We start from the raw sequence: 20904 nt of genomic DNA, 5'->3' as shown, positions 1-20904 counted from the left end.
GCAACCACAACGGCTGAGCCTGTATGATACGGCAGGAATATCGCTTGCCACGGGTGCCACGTGTGCCATCATCTGCGCTGCGCACATCTTGGTCAAAGTAAATACTCCCGTTACCGCCCGAAACGTGCTTGTTTATCGACTATACAAAGGCTGAACAACCGCTAAACGAAATTTGTGGCATAGGGATCGCTTCTAATGCGTGGTAATATTTTCGCTCTTACTGACGGAGGATCCACTGCCCTGCGTCGACAGCAACCACAACGGCTGAGCCTGTATGATACGGCAGGATAATCGCTTGCCACGGGTGCCACGTGTGCCGTCATCTGCGCTGCGCACATCTTGGTCAAAGTAAATACTCCAGTTACCGCCCGAAACGTGCTTCTTTATTGACTATACAAAGGCTGAACAACGGCTAAAGGGAATTTGTGGCATAGGGATTGCTTCTAATTCGTGGCAATATTTTCGCTCTTACTGATGGAGGATCCACTGCCCTGCGTCGACAGCAAACACAACGGCTGAGCCTGTATGATACGACAGGAATATCGCTTGCCACGGGTGCCACGTGTGCCATCATCGGCGCTGCGCACATCTTGGTCAAAGTAAATACTCCCGTTACAGCCCGAAACGCGCTTGTTTATCGACTATACAAAGGCTGAACAACGGCTAAACGGAATTTGTGGCATAGGGATCGCTTCTAATGCGTGGCAATATTTTCGCTCTTTCTGACGGAAGATCCACTGCCCTGCGTCGACAGCAACCACAACGGTTGAGCCTCTATGATACTGCAGGAATATCGCTTGCCACGGGTGCCACGTGTGCCATGATCTGCGCTGCGCACATCTTGGTCAAAGTAAATACTCCCGTTACCGCCCGAAACGGGCTTGTTTATAGACTATACAAGGGCTGAACAACGGCTAAACGGAATTTTCGGCCTAGGGATCGTTTCTAATGCGTGGCAATAATTTCACTCTTACTGATGGAGGATCCACTGTCCTACGTCAACGGCAAACACAACGGCTGAGCCTGTCTGATACGAATGGAATATCGCTTGCGCGGGTGCCACGTGTGCCATGATCTGCACTGCGCACATCTTGGTCAAAGTAAATACTCCCGTTACCGCCAAAACGCGCTTGTTTATCGACTATACAAAGGATGACCAATGACTAAACGGAATTTGCGGACCTGAGATCGTTTCTAATGCACGGCAATATTTTCACTCTTACTGACGGAGGATCCGCTGCCCTGCGTCGACGGCAACCACAACGGCTGAGCCTGTATGATACGGCAGGAATATCGCTTGCCACGGGTACCACGTGTGCCATGATCTGCGCTGCGCACATCTTGGTCAAAGTAAATACTCCCGTTACCGCCCGAAACGTGCTTGTTTATCGACTATACAAAGGCTGAACAACGGCTAAACGGAATTTGTGGCATAGGGATTGCTTCTAAAGCGTGGCAATATTTTCGCTCTTACTGACGGAGGATCCGCTGCCCTGCGTCGACAGCAAACACAACGGCTGAGCATGTATGATACGGCGGGATAATGGCTTGCCACGGGTGCCACGTGTGCCATTATCTGCGCTGCGCACATCTTGGTCAAAGTAAATACTCCCGTTACCGCCCGAAACGGGCTTGTTTATAGACTATACAAGGGCTGAACAACGGCTAAACGGAATTTTCGGCCTAGGGATCGTTTCTAATGCGTGGCAATAATTTCACTCTTACTGATGGAGGATCCACTGTCCTACGTCAACGGCAAACACAACGGCTGAGCCTGTCTGATACGAATGGAATATCGCTTGCGCGGGTGCCACGTGTGCCATGATCTGCACTGCGCACATCTTGGTCAAAGTAAATACTCCCGTTACCGCCCGAAACGGGCTTGTTTATGGACTATACAAAGGCTGAACAACGGCTAAACGGAATTTGCGGCCTAGGGATCGTTTCTAATGCACGGCAATATGTATTTTCAATCTTACTGACGGAGGATCCACTGCCCTGCGTCGACGGCAACCACCACGGCTGAGCCTGTCTGATACGGCAGGAATATCGATTGCCACGGGTGAAACGTGTGCCATCATCTGCACTGCGCACATCTTGGTCGAAGTAAATACTCCCGTTACCGCCAAAACGCGCTTGTTTATCGACTATACAAAGGATGACCAATGACTAAACGGAATTTGCGGACCTGAGATCGTTTCTAATGCACGGCAATATTTTCACTCTTACTGACGGAGGATCCGCTGCCCTGCGTCGACGGCAACCACAACGGCTGAGCCTGTATGATACGGCAGGAATATCGCTTGCCACGGGTGCCACGTGTGCCATCATCTGCGCTGCGCACATCTTGGTCAAAGTAAATACTCCCGTTACCGCCCGAAACGTGCTTGTTTATCGACTATACAAAGGCTGAACAACCGCTAAACGAAATTTGTGGCATAGGGATCGCTTCTAATGCGTGGTAATATTTTCGCTCTTACTGACGGAGGATCCACTGCCCTGCGTCGACAGCAACCACAACGGCTGAGCCTGTATGATACGGCAGGATAATCGCTTGCCACGGGTGCCACGTGTGCCATCATCTGCGCTGCGCACATCTTGGTCAAAGTAAATACTCCAGTTACCGCCCGAAACGTGCTTCTTTATTGACTATACAAAGGCTGAACAACGGCTAAAGGGAATTTGTGGCATAGGGATCGCTTCTAATGCGTGGCAATATTTTCGCTCTTACTGACGGAGGATCCACTGCCCTGAGTCGACGGCAACCACAACGGCTGAGCCTGTCTGATACGGCAGGATAATCGCTTGCCACGGGTGCCTCGTGTGCCATCATCTGCGCTGCGCACATCTTGGTCAAAGTAAATACTCCAGTTACTGCCCGAAACGTGCTTCTTTATTGACTATACAAAGGCTGAACAACGGCTAAACCGAATTTGTGGCATAGGGATCGCTTCTAATGCGTGGCAATATTTTCGCTCTTACTGACGGAGGATCCACTCCCCTGCGTCGACAGCAACCACAACGGCTGAGCCTGTATGATACGGCAGGAATATCGCTTGCCACGGGTGCCACGTGTGCCATCATCTGCGCTGCGCACATCTTGGTCAAAGTAAATACTCCCGTTACCGCCCGAAACGTGCTTGTTTATCGACTATACAAAGGCTGAACAACCGCTAAACGAAATTTGTGGCATAGGGATCGCTTCTAATGCGTGGTAATATTTTCGCTCTTACTGACGGAGGATCCACTGCCCTGCGTCGACAGCAACCACAACGGCTGAGCCTGTATGATACGGCAGGATAATCGCTTGCCACGGGTGCCACGTGTGCCATCATCTGCGCTGCGCACATCTTGGTCAAAGTAAATACTCCAGTTACCGCCCGAAACGTGCTTCTTTATTGACTATACAAAGGCTGAACAACGGCTAAAGGGAATTTGTGGCATAGGGATCGCTTCTAATGCGTGGCAATATTTTCGCTCTTACTGACGGAGGATCCACTGCCCTGAGTCGACGGCAACCACAACGGCTGAGCCTGTCTGATACGGCAGGATAATCGCTTGCCACGGGTGCCTCGTGTGCCATCATCTGCGCTGCGCACATCTTGGTCAAAGTAAATACTCCAGTTACTGCCCGAAACGTGCTTCTTTATTGACTATACAAAGGCTGAACAACGGCTAAACCGAATTTGTGGCATAGGGATCGCTTCTAATGCGTGGCAATATTTTCGCTCTTACTGACGGAGGATCCACTCCCCTGCGTCGACAGCAACCACAACGGCTGAGCCTGCATGATACGGCAGGATAATCGCTTGCCACGGGTGCCACGTGTGCCATCATCTGCGCTGCGCACATCTTGGTCAAAGTAAATACTCCCGTTACCGCCCGAAACGTGCTTGTTTATCGACTATACAAAGGCTGAACAACGGCTAAACGAAATTTGGGGCATAGGGATCGCTTCTAATGCGTGGCAATATTTTCGCTCTTACTAACGGAGGATCCACTGCCCTGCGTCGACAGCAACCACAACGGCTGAGCCTGTATGATACGGCAGGATCATCGCTTGCCACGGGTGCCACGTGTGCCATCATCTGCGCTGCGCACATCTTGGTCAAAGTAAATACTCCAGTTACCGCCCGAAACGTGCTTCTTTATTGACTATACAAAGGCTGAACAACGGCTAAAGGGAATTTGTTGCATAGGGATCGCTTCTAATGCGTGGCAATATTTTCGCTCTTACTGACGGAGGATCCACTGCCCTGAGTCGACGGCAACCACAACGGCTGAGCCTGTCTGATACGGCAGGATAATCGCTTGCCACGGGTGCCTCGTGTGCCATCATCTGCGCTGCGCACATCTTGGTCAAAGTAAATACTCCCGTTACCGCCCGAAACGTGCTTGTTTATCGACTATACAAAGGCTGAACAACGGCTAAACGGAATTTGTGGCATAGGGATCGCTTCTAATGCGTGGCAATATTTTCGCTCTTACTGACGGAAGATCCACTGCCCTGCGTCGACAGCAACCACAACGGTTGTGCCTGTATGATACTGCAGGAATATCGCTTGCCACGGGTGCCACGTGTGCCATGATCTGCACTGCGCACATCTCGCTCAAAGTAAATGATCCCGTTACTGCCAGAAACGGGCTTGTTTATGGACTATACAAAGGCTGAACAACGGCTAAACAGAATTTGCGGCCTAGGGATCGTTTCTAATGCACGGCAATATTTTCACTCTTACTGTCGGAGGATCCGCTGCCCTACGCGACGGCAAACACAACGGCTGAGCCTGTCTGACACGAATGGAATATCGCTTGCCACGGGTGCCACGTGTGCCATGATCTGCGCTGCGCACATCTTGGTCAAAGTAAATACTCCCGTTACCGCCCGAAACATGCTTGTTTATCGAGTATACAAAGGCTGAACAACGGCTAAACGGAATTTGTGGCATAGGGATTGCTTCTAATGCGTGGCAATATTTTCGCTCTTACTGACGGAGGATCCGCTGCCCTGCGTCGACAGCAACCACAACGGCTGAGCATGTATGATACGGCAGGATAATCGCTTGCCACGGGTGCCACGTGTGCCATCATCTGCGCTGCGCACATCTTGGTCAAAGTAAATACTCCCGTTACCACCCGAAACGGGCTTGTTTATCGACTATACAAGGGCTGAACAACGGCTAAACGGAATTTTCGGCCTAGGGATCGTTTCTAATGCGTGGCAATAATTTCACTCTTACTGACGGAGGATCCACTGCCCTACGTCAACGGCAAACACAACGGCTGAGCCTGTCTGATACGAATGGAATATCGCTTGCCACGGGTGCCACGTGTGCCATGATCTGCATTGCGCACATCTTGGTCAAAGTAAATACTCCCGTTACCGCCCGAAACGGGCTTGTTTATGGACTATACAAAGGCTGAACAACGGCTAAACGGAATTTGCGGCCTAGGGATCGTTTCTAATGCACGGCAATATTTTCAATCTTACTGACGGAGGATCCACTGCCCTGCGTCGACGGCAACCACCACGGCTGAGCCTGTCTGATACGGCAGGAATATCGATTGCCACGGGTGAAACGTGTGCCATCATCTGCACTGCGCACATCTTGGTCGAAGTAAATACTCCCGTTACCGCCCGAAACGCGCTTGTTTATCGACTATACAAAGGATACCCTATGACTAAACGGAATTTGCGGACTTGAGATCGTTTCTAATGCACGGCAATATATTCACTCTTACTGACGGAGTATCCACTGCCCTACGTCGACGGCAAACACAACGGCTGAGCCTGTCTGATACGGCAGGAATATCGCTTGCCACGTGTGCCACGTGTGCCTTGATCTGCACTGCGCAAATCTTGGTCAAAGTAAATACTCCCGTTACCGCCCGAAACGTGCCTGTTTATCGACTATACAAAGGCTGAACAAATGCTAAACGGAATTTGTGGCATAGGGATCGCTTCTAATGCGTGGAAATATTTTCGCTCTTACTGACAGAGGATCCACTGCCCTGCGTCGACAGCAACCACAACGGCTGAGCCTGCATGATACGGCAGGATAATCGCTTGCCACGGGTGCCACGTGTGCCATCATCTGCGCTGCGCACATCTCGGTCAAAGTTAATACTCCCGTTACCGCCCGAAACGGGCTTGTTTATCGACTATACAAGGGCTGAACAACGGCTAAACAGAATTTTCGGCCTAGGGATCGTTTCTAATGCGTGGCTATATTTTCACTCTTACTGACGGAGGATCCACTGCCCTACGTCGACGGCAAACACAACGGCTGAGCCTGTCTGATACAAATGGAATATAGCTTGCCACGGGTGCCACGTGTGCCATGATATGCGCTGCGCACATCTTGGTCAAAGTAAATACTCCCGTTACCGCCCGAAACGTGCTTGTTTATCCACTATACAAAGGCTGAACAACGGCTAAACGGAATTTGTGGCATAGGGATTGCTTCTAATGCGTGGCAATATTTTCGCTCTTACTGACGGAGGATCCGCTGCCCTGCGTCGACAGCAACCACAACGGCTGAGCATGTATGATACGGCAGGATAATCGCTTGCCACGGGTGCCACGTGTGCCATCATCTGCGCTGCGCACATCTTGGTCAAAGTAAATACTCCCGTTACCGCCCGAAACGGGCTTGTTTATCGACTATACAAAGGCTGAACAACGGCTAAACGGAATTTTCGGCCTAGGGATCGTTTCTAATGCGTGGCAATAATTTCACTCTTACTGACGGAGGATCCACTGAACTACGTCAACGGCAAACACAACGGCTGAGCCTGTCTGATACGAATAGAATATCGCTTGCCACGGGTGCCACGTTTGCCATGATCTGCACTGCGCACATCTTGGTCAAAGTAAATACTCTCGTTACCGCCCGAAACGGGCTTGGTTATGGACTATACAAAGGCTGAACAACGGCTGAACGGAATTTGCGGCCTAGGGATCGTTTCAAATGCACGGCAATATTTTCAATCTTACTGACGGAGGATCCACTGCCCTGCGTCGACGGCAACCACCACGGCTGAGCCTGTCTGATACGGCAGGAATATCGATTGCCACGGGTGAAACGTGTGCCATCATCTGCACTGCGCACATCTTGGTCGAAGTAAATACTCCCGTTACCGGCCGAAGCGAGCTTGTTTATCGACTATACAAAGGCTGACTAACGAATAAACGGAATTTGCGGCCTAGGGATTGTTTCTAATGCACGGCAATATTTTCACTCTTACTGAAGGAGGATCCACTGCCCTGCGTCCACGGCAACCACAGAGGCTGAGCCTGTCTGATACGGCAGGAATATCGCTTGCTACGGGTGCCAGCTGTGCCATCATATACACTGAGCACATCTTGGTGAAAGTAAATACTCCCGTTACCGCACGAAACGCGCTTGTTTATCGAATATACAAAGGATGACCAATGACTAAACGGAATTTGCGGACTTGAGATCGTTTCTAATGCACGGCAATATATTCACTCTTACTGACGGAGTATCCACTGCCCTGCGTCGACAGCAACCACAAAGGCTGAGCCTGTATGATACTGTAGGATAATCGCTTGCCACGGGTGCCACGTGTGCCATAATCTGCGCTGCGCACATCTTGGTCGAAGCAAATACTCCCGTTACCGGCCGAAGCGAGCTTGTTTATGGACAATACAAAGGCTGAACAACGGCTAAACGGAATTTGTGGCATAGAAATCGCTTCTAATGCGTGGCAATATTTTCGCTCTTACTGACGGAAGATCCACTGCCCTGCGTCGACAGCAACCACAACGGCTGAGCCTGCATGATACGGCAGGATAATCGCTTGCCACGGGTGCCACGTGTGCCATCATCTGCGCTGCGCACATCTCGGTCAAAGTAAATACTCCCGTTACCGCCCGAAACGGGCTTGTTTATCGACTATACAAGGGCTGAACAACGGCTAAACGGAATTTTCGGCCTAGGGATAGTTTCTAATGCGTGGAAATAATTTCACTTTTACTGACCGAGGATCCACTGCCCTACGTCGACGGCAAACACAACGGCTGAGCCTGTCTGATACGAATGGAATATCGCTTGCCACGGGTGCCACGTGTGCCATCATCTGCGCTGCGCACATCTCGGTCAAAGTAAATACTCCCGTTACCGCCCGAAACGGGCTTGTTTATCGACTATACAAAGGCTGAACAACGGCTAAAGGGAATTTGTGGCATAGGAATTGCTTCTAATTCGTGGCAATATTTTCGCTCTTACTGACGGAAGATGCACTGCCCTGCGTCGACGGCAACCACAACGGCTGAGCCTGTCTGATACGTCAGGATAATCGCTTGCCACGGGTGCCACGTGTGCCATCATCTGCGCTGTGCACATCTCGGTCAAAGTAAATACTCCCGTTACCGCCTGAAACGGGCTTGTTTATCGACTATACAAGGGCTGAACAACGGCTAAACGGAATTTTCGGCCTAGGGATAGTTTCTAATGCGTGGCAATATTTTCACTCTTACTGACGGAGGATCCACTGCCCTACGCCGACGGCAAACACAGCGGCTGAGCCTGTCTGACACGAATGGAATATCGCTTGCCACGGGTGCCACGTGTGCCATGATCTGCGCTGCGCACATCTTGGTCAAAGTAAATACTCCCGTTACCGCCCGAAACGTGCTTGTTTATCGACTATACAAAGGCTGAACAACGGCTAAACGGAAGTTGTGGTATAGGGATCGCTTCTAAAGCGTGGCAATATTTTCGCTCTTACTGACGGAGGATCCACTGCCCTGCGTCGACAGCAAACACAACGGCTGAGCCTGTATGATACGACAGGAATATTGCTTGCCACGGGTGCCACGTGTGCCATCATCGGCGCTGCGCACATCTTGCTCAAAGTAAATACTCCCGTTACCGCCCGAAACGTGCTTGTTTATCGACTATACAAAGGCTGAACAACGGCTAAACGGAATTTGTGGCATAGGGATCGCTTCTAATGCGTGGCAATATTTTCGCTCTTACTGACAGAGGATCCACTGCCCTGCTTCGACAGCAACCACAACGGCTGAGCCTGCATGATGCGGCGGATAATCGCTTGCCACGGGTGCCACGTGTGCCATCATCTGCGCTGCCACATCTCGGTCAAAGTAAATACTCCCATTACCGCCCGAAACGGGCTTGTTTATCGACTATATAAGGGCTGAACAACGGCTAAACGGATATTTCGGCCTAGGGATCGTTTCTAATGCGTGGCAATATCTTCACTCTTACTGACGGAGGATCCACTGCGCTACGTCGACGGCAAACACAACGGCTGAGCCTCTCTGATACGAATGGAATATCGCTTGCCACGGGTGCCACGTGTGCCATGATCTGCGCTGCGCACATCTTGGTGAAAGTAAATACTCCCGTTACCGCCCGAAACGTGCTTGTTTATCGACTATACAAAGGCTGAGAACGGCTAAACGGAATTTGTGGCATAGGGATTGCTTCTAATGCGTGGCAATATTTTCGCTCTTACTGACGGAGGATCCGCTGCCCTGCGTCGACAGCAACCACAACGGCTGAGCTTGTATGATACGGCAGGATAATCGCTTGCCACGGGTGCCACGTGTGCCATCATCTGCGCTGCGCTCATCTTGGTCAAAGTAAATACTCCCGTTACCGCCCGAAACGGGCTTGTTTATGGACAATACAAAGGCTGAACAACGGCTAAACGAAATTTGTGGCATAGGGATCGCTACTAATGCGTGGCAATATTTTCGCTCTTTCTGGCGGAGGATCCACTGCCCTGCTTCGACAGCAACCACAACCGCTGAGCCTGTATGAAACGGCACGAATATCGCTTGCCACGGGTGCCACGTGTGCCATCATCTGCGCTGCGCAAATCTTGGTCAAAGTAAATACTCCCGTTAACGCCCGAAACGTGCTTGTTTATCGACTATACAAAGGCTGAACAACGGCTAAATGGAATTTGTGGCATAGGGATCGCTTCTAATGCGTGGCAATATTTTCGCTCTTACTGACGGAGGATCCACTGCCCTACGTCGACGGCAAACACAACGGCTGAGCCTGTCTGATACGGATGGAATATCGCTTGCCACGGGTGCCACGTGTGCCATGATCTGCACTGCGCACATCTTGGTCAAGGTAAATACTCCCGTTACCGCCCGAAACGGGCTTGTTTATGGACAATACAAAGGCTGAACAACGGCTAAACGGAATTTGCGGCCTAGGGATCGTTTCTAATGCACGGCAATATTTTCAGTCTTACTGACGGAGGATCCACTGCCCTGCGTCGACAGCAACCACAACGGCTGAGCCTGTCTGATACGGCAGGAATATCGATTGCCACGGGTGAAACGTGTGCCATCATCTGCACTGCGCACATCTTGGTCGAAGTAAATACTCCCGTTACCGCCCGAAACGCGCTTGTTTATCGACTATACAAAGGATGACCAATGACTAAACGGAATTTGCGGACTTGAGATCGTTTCTAATGCACGGCAATATATTCACTCTTACTGACGGAGTATCCACTGCCCTACGTCGACGGCAACCACCACGGCTGAGCCTGTCTGATACGGCAGGAATATCGCTTGCCACGTGTGCCACGTGTGCCATGATCTGCACTGCGCAAATCTTGGTCAAAGTAAATACTCCCGTTACCGCCCGAAACGTGCTTGTTTATCGACTATACAAGGGCTGAACAACGGCTAAACGGAATTTGTGGCATAGGGATCGCTTCTAATGCGTGGCAATATTTTCGCTCTTACTGACGGAGGATCCACTGCCCTGCGTCGACAGCAACCACAACGGCTGAGCCTGTATGATACTGCAGGATAATCGCTTGCCACGGGTGCCACGTGTGCCATAATCTGCGCTGCGCACATCTTGGTCAAAGTAAATACTCCCGTTACCACCCGAAACGTGCTTGTTTAGCGACTATACAAAGGACGACCAAAAACTAAACGGAATTTGCGGACTTGAGATCGTTTCTAATGCACGGCAATATTTTCACTCTTACTGACGGAACATCCACTGCCCTGCGTCGACGGCAACCACAACGGTTGAGCCTGTATGATAGTGCAGGAATATCGCTTGCCACGGGTGCCACGTGTGCCATGATCTGCACTGCGCACATCTTGGTCAAAGTAAATGCTCCCGTTACTGCCCGAAACGAGCTTGTTTACTGTATATACAAAGGCTGAACAACGGCTAAACAGAATTTGTGGCATAGGGATCGTTTCTAATGCACGGCAATATTTTCGCTTTTACTGACGGAGGATCTGCTGCCCTGCGTCGACAGCAACCACAACGGCTGAGCCTGTATGATACGGCAGGAATATCGCTTGCCACGGGTGCCACGTGTGCAATCATCTGCGCTGCGCACATCTTGGTCAAAGTAAATACTCCCGTTACCGCCCGAAACGAGCTTGTTTATCGACTATACAAAGGCTGAACAACGGCTAAACGGAATTTGTGGCATAAGGATCGCTTCTAATGCGTGGCAATATTTTCGCTGTTACTGACGGAGGATCCACTGCCCTGCTCGACAGCAACCACAACGGCTGAGCCTGTATGATACGGCAGGATAATCGCTTGCCACGGGTGCCACGTGTGCCATCATCTGCGATGCGCACATCTTGGTCAAAGTAAATACTCCCGTTATCGCCCGAAACGTGCTCGTTTATTGACTATACAAAGGCTGAACAACGGCAAAACGGAATTTGTGGCATAGGGATCGCTTTTAATGCGTGGCAATATTTTCGCTCTTTTTGACGGAGGATCCACTGCCCTGCGTCGACAGCAACCACAACGGCTGAGCCTGTATGATACGGCAGGAATATCACTTGCCACGGGTGCCATCATCTGCGCTGCGCACATCTTGGTCAAAGTAAATACTCCCGTTACCGCCCGAAACGGGCTTGTTTATAGACTATACAAAGGCTGACTAACGAATAAACGGAATTTGCGGCCTAGGGATTGTTTCTAATGCACGGCAATATTTTCACTCTTACTGAAGGAGGATCCACTGCCCTACGTCGACGGCAACCACAGAAGCTGAGCCTGTCTGATACGGCAGGAATATCGCTTGACACGGGTGCCAGCTGTGCCATCATCTGCACTGAGCACATCTTGGTGAAAGTAAATACTTCCGTTACCGCCCTAAACGCGCTTGTTTATCGACTATACAAAGGACGACCAATAACTAAACGGAATTTGCGGACTTGAGATCGTTTCTAATGCACGGCAATATTTTCACTCTTACTGACGGAACATCCACTGCCCTGCGTCGACGGAAACCACAACGGTAGAGCCTGTATGATACTGCAGGAATATCGCTTGCCACGGGTGCCACGTGTGCCATGATCTGCACTGCGCACATCTTGGTCAAAGTAAATGCTCCCGTTACTGCCAGAAACGGGCTTGTTTATGGACTATACAAAGGCTGAACAACGGCTAAACGGAATTTGCGGCCTAGGGATCGTTTCTAATGTACGGCAATATTTTCAGTCTTACTGACGGAGGATCCACTGCCCTGCGTCGACGGCAACCACCAAGGCTGAGCCTGTCTGATACGGCAGGAATATCGATTGCCACGGGTGAAACGTGTGCCATCATCTGCACTGCGCACATCTTGGTCGAAGTAAATACTCCCGTTACCGCCCGAAACGCGCTTGTTTATCGACTATACAAAGGATGACCAATGACTAAACGGAATTTGCGGACTTGAGATCGTTTCTAATGCACGGCAATATATTCACTCTTACTGACGGAGTATCCACTGCCCTACGTCGACGGCAAACACAACGGCTGAGCCTGTCTGATACGGCAGGAATATCGCTTGCCACGTGTGCCACGTGTGCCATGATCTGCACTGCGCAAATCTTGGTCAAAGTAAATACTCCCGTTACCGCCCGAAACGTGCTTGTTTATCGACTATACAAGGGCTGAACAACGGCTAAACGGAATTTGTGGCATAGGGATCGCTTCTAATGCGTGGCAATATTTTCGCTCTTACTGACGGAGGATCCACTGCCCTGCGTCGACAGCAACCACAACGGCTGAGCCTGTATGATACTGCAGGATAATCGCTTGCCACGGATGCCACGTGTGCCGTAATCTGCGCTGCGCACATCTTGGTCAAAGTAAATACTCCCGTTACCACCCGAAACGTGCTGGTTTAGCGACTATACAAGGGCTGAACAACGGCTAAACGGAATTTGTGGCATAGGGATCGCTTCTAATGCGTGGCAATATTTTCGTTCTTACTGACGGAAGATCCACTGCCCTGCGTCGACAGAAACCACAACGGCTGAGCCTGTATGATACGGCAAGATAATCGCTTGCCACGGGTGCCACGTGTGCCATCATCTGCGCTGCGCACATCTTGGTCAAAGTAAATACTCCCGTTACCGCCCGAAACGTGCTTGTTTATCGACTATACAAAGGCTGAACAACGGCTAAACGGAATTTGTGGCATAAGGATCGCTTCTAATGCGTGGCAATATTTTCGCTGTTACTGACGGAGGATCCACTGCCTTGCTCGACAGCAACCACAACGGCTGAGCCTGTATGATACGGCAGGATAATCGCTTGCCACGGGTGCCACGTGTGCCATCATCTGCGCTGCGCACATCTTGGTCAAAGTAAATACTCCCGTTATCGCCCGAAACGTGCTCGTTTATTGACTATACAAAGGCTGAACAACGGCTAAACGGAATTTGTGGCATAGGGATCGCTTCTAATGCGTGGCAATATTTTCGCTCTTACTGACGGAGGATCCACTGCCCTGCGTCGACAGCAACCACAACGGCTGAGCCTGTATGATACTGCAGGATAATCGCTTGCCACGGATGCCACGTGTGCCGTAATCTGCGCTGCGCACATCTTGGTCAAAGTAAATACTCCCGTTACCACCCGAAACGTGCTGGTTTAGCGAATATACAAGGGCTGAACAACGGCTAAACGGAATTTGTGGCATAGGGATCGCTTCTAATGCGTGGCAATATTTTCGTTCTTACTGACGGAAGATCCACTGCCCTGCGTCGACAGCAACCACAACGGCTGAGCCTGTATGATACGGCAGGATAATCGCTTGCCACGGGTGCCACGTGTGCCATCATCTGCGCTGCGCACATCTTGGTCAAAGTAAATACTCCCGTTATCGCCCGAAACGTGCTTGTTTATTGACTATACAAAGGCTGAACAACGGCTAAACGGAATTTGTGGCATAGGGATCGCTTCTAAAGCGTGGCAATATTTTCGCTCTTACTGACGGAGGATCCACTGCCCTGCGTCGACAGCAACCACAACGGCTGAGCCTGTATGATACGGCAGCAATATCGCTTGACACGGGTGCCAGCTGTGCCATCATCTGCACTGAGCACATCTTGGTGAAAGTAAATATTTCCGTTACCGCCCGAAACGCGCGTGTTTATCGACTATACAAAGGATGACCAATAACTAAACGAAATTTGCGGACTTGAGATCGTTTCTAATGCACGGCAATATTTTCACTCTTACTGACGGAACATCCACTGCCCTGCGTCGACGGCAACCACAACGGTTGAGCCTGTATGATACTGCAGGAATATCGCTTGCCACGGGTGCCACGTGTGCCATGATCTGCACTGCGCACATCTTGGTCAAAGTAAATGCTCCCGTTACTGCCAGAAACGGGCTTGTTTATGGACTTATAGAAAGGCTGAACAACGGCTAAACAGAATTTGCTGCCTAGGGATCGTTTCTAATGCACGGCAATATTTTCGCTCTTACTGACGGAGGATCCACTGCCCTGCGTCGACAGCAACCACAACGGCTGAGCCTGTTTGATACGGCAGGATAATCCTTTGCCACGGGTGCCACGTGTGCCATCATCTGCGCTGCGCACATCTTGGTCAAAGGAAATACTCCCGTTACCGCCCGAAACATGCTTGTTTATCGACTATACAAAGGCTGAACAACGGCTAAACGGAATTTGTGGCATAGGGATCGCTTCTAAAGCGTGGCAATATTATCGCTGTAACTGATGGAGGATCCACTGCCCTGCGTCGACAGCAACCACAACGGCTGAGCCTGTATGATACGGCAGGAATTTCGCTGGCCACGGGTGCCACGTGTGCCATCATCTGCGCTGCGCACATCTTGGTCAAAGTAAATACTCCCGTTACCGCCCTAAACGCGCTTGTTTATCGACTATACAAAGGACGACCAATAACTAAACGGAATTTGCGGACTTGAGATCGTTTCTAATGCACGGCAATATTTTCACTCTTACTGACGGAACATCCACTGCCCTGCGTCGACGGAAACCACAACGGTAGAGCCTGTATGATACTGCAGGAATATCGCTTGCCACGGGTGCCACGTGTGCCATGATCTGCACTGCGCACATCTTGGTCAAAGTAAATGCTCCCGTTACTGCCAGAAACGGGCTTGTTTATGGACTATACAAAGGCTGAACAACGGCTAAACGGAATTTGCGGCCTAGGGATCGTTTCTAATGTACGGCAATATTTTCAGTCTTACTGACGGAGGATCCACTGCCCTGCGTCGACGGCAACCACCAAGGCTGAGCCTGTCTGATACGGCAGGAATATCGATTGCCACGGGTGAAACGTGTGCCATCATCTGCACTGCGCACATCTTGGTCGAAGTAAATACTCCCGTTACCGCCCGAAACGCGCTTGTTTATCGACTATACAAAGGATGACCAATGACTAAACGGAATTTGCGGACTTGAGATCGTTTCTAATGCACGGCAATATATTCACTCTTACTGACGGAGTATCCACTGCCCTGCGTCGACAGCAGCCACAACGGCTGAGCCTGTATGATACGGCAGGAATATCACTTGCCACGGGTGCCATCATCTGCGCTGCGCACATCTTGGTCAAAGTAAATACTCCCGTTACCGCCCGAAACGGGCTTGTTTATAGACTATACAAAGGCTGACTAACGAATAAACGGAATTTGCGGCCTAGGGATTGTTTCTAATGCACGGCAATATTTTCACTCTTACTGAAGGAGGATCCACTGCCCTACGTCGACGGCAACCACAGAAGCTGAGCCTGTCTGATACGGCAGGAATATCGCTTGACACGGGTGCCAGCTGTGCCATCATCTGCACTGAGCACATCTTGGTGAAAGTAAATACTTCCGTTACCGCCCGAAACGCGCTTGTTTATCGACTATACAAAGGAAGACCAATAACTAAACGGAATTTGCGGACTTGAGATCGTTTCTAATGCACGGCAATATTTTCACTCTTACTGACGGAACATCCACTGCCCTGCGTCGACGGAAACCACAACGGTAGAGCCTGTATGATACTGCAGGAATATCGCTTGCCACGGGTGCCACGTGTGCCATGATCTGCACTGCGCACATCTTGGTCAAAGTAAATGCTCCCGTTACTGCCAGAAACGGGCTTGTTTATGGACTATACAAAGGCTGAAGAACGGATAAACGGGATTTGCGGCCTAGGGATCGTTTATAATACACGGCAATATTTTCGCTCTTACTGACGGAGGATCCACTGCCCTGCGTCGACAGCAACCACAACGGCTGAGCCTGTATGATACGGCAGGATAATCGTTTGCCACGGGTGCCACGTGTTCCATCATATGCGCTGCGCACATCTTGGTCAAAGTAAATACTCCCGTTACCACCCGAAACGTGCTTGTTTATCGACTATACAAAGGCTGAACAACGGCTAAATGGAATTTGTGGCACAGGGATCGCTTCTAAAGCGTGGCAATATTTTCGCTCTTACTGACGGAGGATCCACTGCCCTGCGTCGACAGCAACCACAACGGCTGAGCCTGTATGATACGGCAGGATAATCGTTTGCCACGGGTGCCACGTGTTCCATCATATGCGCTGCGCACATCTTGGTCAAAGTAAATACTCCCGTTACCGCCCGAAACGTGCTTGTTTATCGACTATACAAAGGCTGAACAACGGCTAAACGGAATTTGTGGCATAGGGATCGCTTCTAATGCGTGGCAATATTTTCGCTCTTACTGACGGAGGATCCACTGCCCTGCGTCGACAGCAACCACAACGGCTGAGCCTGTATGATGCAGGATAATCGCTTGCCACGTGTACTACGTGTGCCACAATCTGCGCTGCGCACATCTTGGTCAAAGTAAATACTCCCGTTACCGCCCGAAACGTGCTTGTTTATCGACTATACAAAGGCTGAACAACGGCTAAACGGAATTTGTGGCATAGGGATCGCTTCTAATGCGTGGCAATATTTTCGCTGTTACTGACGGAGGATCCACTGCCCTGCGTTGACAGCAACCACAACGGCTGAGCCTGTATGATACGGCAGGATAATCGCTTGCCACGGGTGCCACGTGTGCCATCATCTGCGCTGCGCACATCTTGGTCAAGGTAAATACTCCCGTTATCGCCCGAAACGTGCTTGTTTATTGACTATACAAAGGCTGAACAACGGCTAAACGGAATTTGTGGCATAGGGATCGCTTCTAATGCGTGGCAATATTTTCTCTCTTACTGACGGAGGATCCACTGCCCTGCGTCGACAGCAACCACAACGGCTGAGCCTGTATGATACGGCAGGAATATCGCTTGACACGGGTGCCAGCTGTGCCATCATCTGCACTGAGCACATCTTGGTGAAAGTAAATATTTCCGTTACCGCCCGAAACGCGCGTGTTTATCGACTATACAAAGGATGACCAATAACTAAACGAAATTTGCGGACTTGAGATCGTTTCTAATGCACGGCAATATTTTCACTCTTACTGACGGAACATCCACTGCCCTGCGTCGACGGCAACCACAACGGTTGAGCCTGTATGATACTGCAGGAATATCGCTTGCCATGGGTGCCACGTGTGCCATGATCTGCACTGCGCACATCTTGGTCAAAGTAAATGCTCCCGTTACTGCAAGAAACGGGCTTGTTTATGGACTTATACAAAGGCTGAACAACGGCTAAACAGAATTTGCTGCCTAGGGATCGTTTCTAATGCACGGCAATATTTTCGCTCTTACTGACGGAGGATCCACTGCCCTGCGTCGACAGCAACCACAACGGCTGAGCCTGTATGATACGGCAGGATAATCCTTTGCCACGGGTGCCACGTGTGCCATCATCTGCGCTGCGCACATCTTGGTCAAAGGAAATACTCCCGTTACCGCCCGAAACATGCTTGTTTATCGACTATACAAAGGCTGAACAACGGCTAAACGGAATTTGTGGCATAGGGATCGCTTCTAAAGCGTGGCAATATTATCGCTGTAACTGATGGAGGATCCACTGCCCTGCGTCGACAGCAACCACAACGGCTGAGCCTGTATGATACGGCAGGAATATCGCTTGCCACGGGTGCCACGTGTGCCATCATCTGCGCTGCGCACATCTTGGTCAAAGTAAATACTCCCGTTACCGCCCGAAACGTGCTTGTTTATCGACTATACAAAGGCTGAACAACGGCTAAATGAAATTTGTGGCATTGGGATCGCTTCTAATGCGTGGCAATATTTTCGCTCTTACTGACGGAGGATCCACTGCCCTGCGTCGACAGCAACTACAACGGCTGACCCTGTATGATACGGCAGGATAATCGCTTGCCGCGGGAGCCACGTGTGCCATCATCTGCGCTGCGCACATCTTGGTCAAAGTAAATACTCCAGTTACCGCCCGAAACGTGCTTCTTTATTGACTATACAAAGGCTGAACAACGGCTAAAGGGAATTTGTGGCATAGGGATTGCTTCTAATTCGTGGCAATATTTTCGCTCTTACTGACGGAGGATCCACTGCCCTGCGTCGACGGCAACCACAACGGCTGAGCCTGTCTGATACGGCAGGATAATCGCTTGCCACGGCAGCCTCGTGTGCCCTCATCTGCGCTGCGCACATCTTGGTCAAAGTAAATACTCCCGTTACCGCCCGAAACGTGCTTTTTTATCGACTATACAAAGGCTGAACAACGACTAAACGGAATTTGTGGTATAGGGATCGCTTCTAATGCGTGGCAATATTTTCGCTCTTACTGACGGAGGATCCACTGCCCTGCGTCGACAGCAAACACAACGGCTGAGCCTGTATGATACGACAGGAATATCGCTGGCCACGGGTGCCACGTGTGCCATCATCGGCGCAGCGCACATCTTGGTCAAAGTAAATACTCCCGTTACCACCCCAAACGTGCTTGTTTATCGACTATACAAATCTGAACAACAGCTAAGCGGAATTTGTGGCATAGGGATCGCTTCTAATGCGTGGCAATATTTTCGCTCTCACTGACGGAGGATCCACTGCCCTGCGTCGATAGCAACCACAACGGCTGAGCCTGTATGATACGGCAGGATAATCGCTTGCCACGGGTGCCACGTGTGCCATTATCTGCGCTGCGCACATCTTGGTCAAAGTAAATTCTCCCGTTACCGCCCGAAACGTGCTTCTTTATTGACTATACAAAGGCTGAACAACGGCTAAACAGAATTTGCTGCCTAGGGATCGTTTCTAATGCACGGCAATATTTTCGCTCTTACTGACGGAGGATCCACTGCCCTGCGTCGACAGCAACCACAACGGCTGAGCCTGTATGATACTGCAGGATAATCCTTTGCCACGGGTGCCACGTGTGCCATCATCTGCGCTGCGCACATCTTGGTCAAAGGAAATACTCCCGTTACCGCCCGAAACATGCTTGTTTATCGACTATACAAAGGCTGAACAACGGCTAAACGAGATTTGTGGCATAGGGATCGCTTCTAATGCGTGGCAATATTTTCGCTCTTACTGACGGAGGATCCACTGCCCTGCGTCGACAGCAACCACAACGGCTGAGCCTGTATGATACTGCAGGATAATCGCTTGCCACGGGTACCACGTGTGCCATAATCTGCGCTGCGCACATCTTGGTCAAAGTAAATACTCCCGTTACCGCCCGAAACGTGCTTGTTTATCGACTATACAAAGGCTGAACAACGGCTAAACGAAATTTGTGGCATAGGGATCGCTTCTAATGCGTGGCAATATTTTCGCTGTTACTGACGGAGGATCCACTGCCCTGCGTCGACAGCAACCACAACGGCTGAGCCTGTATGCTACGGCAGGATAATCGTTTGCCACGGGTGCCACGTGTGCCATCATCTGCGCTGCGCACATCTTGGTCAAAGTAAATACTCCCGTTACCGCCCGAAACGTGCTTGTTTATCGACTATACAAAGGCTGAACAACGGCTAAACGGAATTTGTGGCATAGGGATCGCTTCTAATGCGTGGCAATATTTTGGCTGTTACTGACGGAGGATCCACTGCCCTGCGTCGACAGCAACCACAACGGCTGAGCCTGTATGATACGGCAGGAATATCGCTTGCCACGGGTTCCACGTGTGCCATCATCTGCGCTGCGCACATCTTGGTCAAAGTAAATACTCCCGTTACCGCCCGAAACGTGCTTGTTTATCGACTATACAAAGGCTGAATAACGGCTAAGTGAAATTTGTGGCATAAAGATCGCTTCTAATGCGTGGCAATATTTTCGCTCTTACTGACGGAGGATCCACTGCCCTGCGTCGACAGCAACCACAACGGCTGAGCCTGTATTATGCTGCAGGATAATCGCTTGCCACGTGTACCACGTGTGCCATAATCTGCGCTGCGCACATCTTGGTCAAAGTAAATACTCCCGTTACCACCCGAAACGGGCTTGTTTATGGACTATACAAAGGCTGACTAACGAATAAACGGAATTTGCGGCCTAGGGATTGTTTCTAATGCACGGCAATATTTTCACTCTTACTGAAGGACGATCCACTGCTCTACGTCGACGGCAACCACAGAGGCTGAGCCTGTCTGATACGGCAGGAATATCGCTTGACACGGGTGCCAGCTGTGCCATCATCTGCGCTGCGCACATCTTGGTCAAA

This window comes from Amblyomma americanum, chromosome 7 (genome assembly GCF_052857255.1).
Source record: "Amblyomma americanum isolate KBUSLIRL-KWMA chromosome 7, ASM5285725v1, whole genome shotgun sequence".
Lineage (NCBI taxonomy): Eukaryota > Metazoa > Arthropoda > Arachnida > Ixodida > Ixodidae > Amblyomma > Amblyomma americanum.
Note: the sequence above shows the minus strand (reverse complement) of the source record.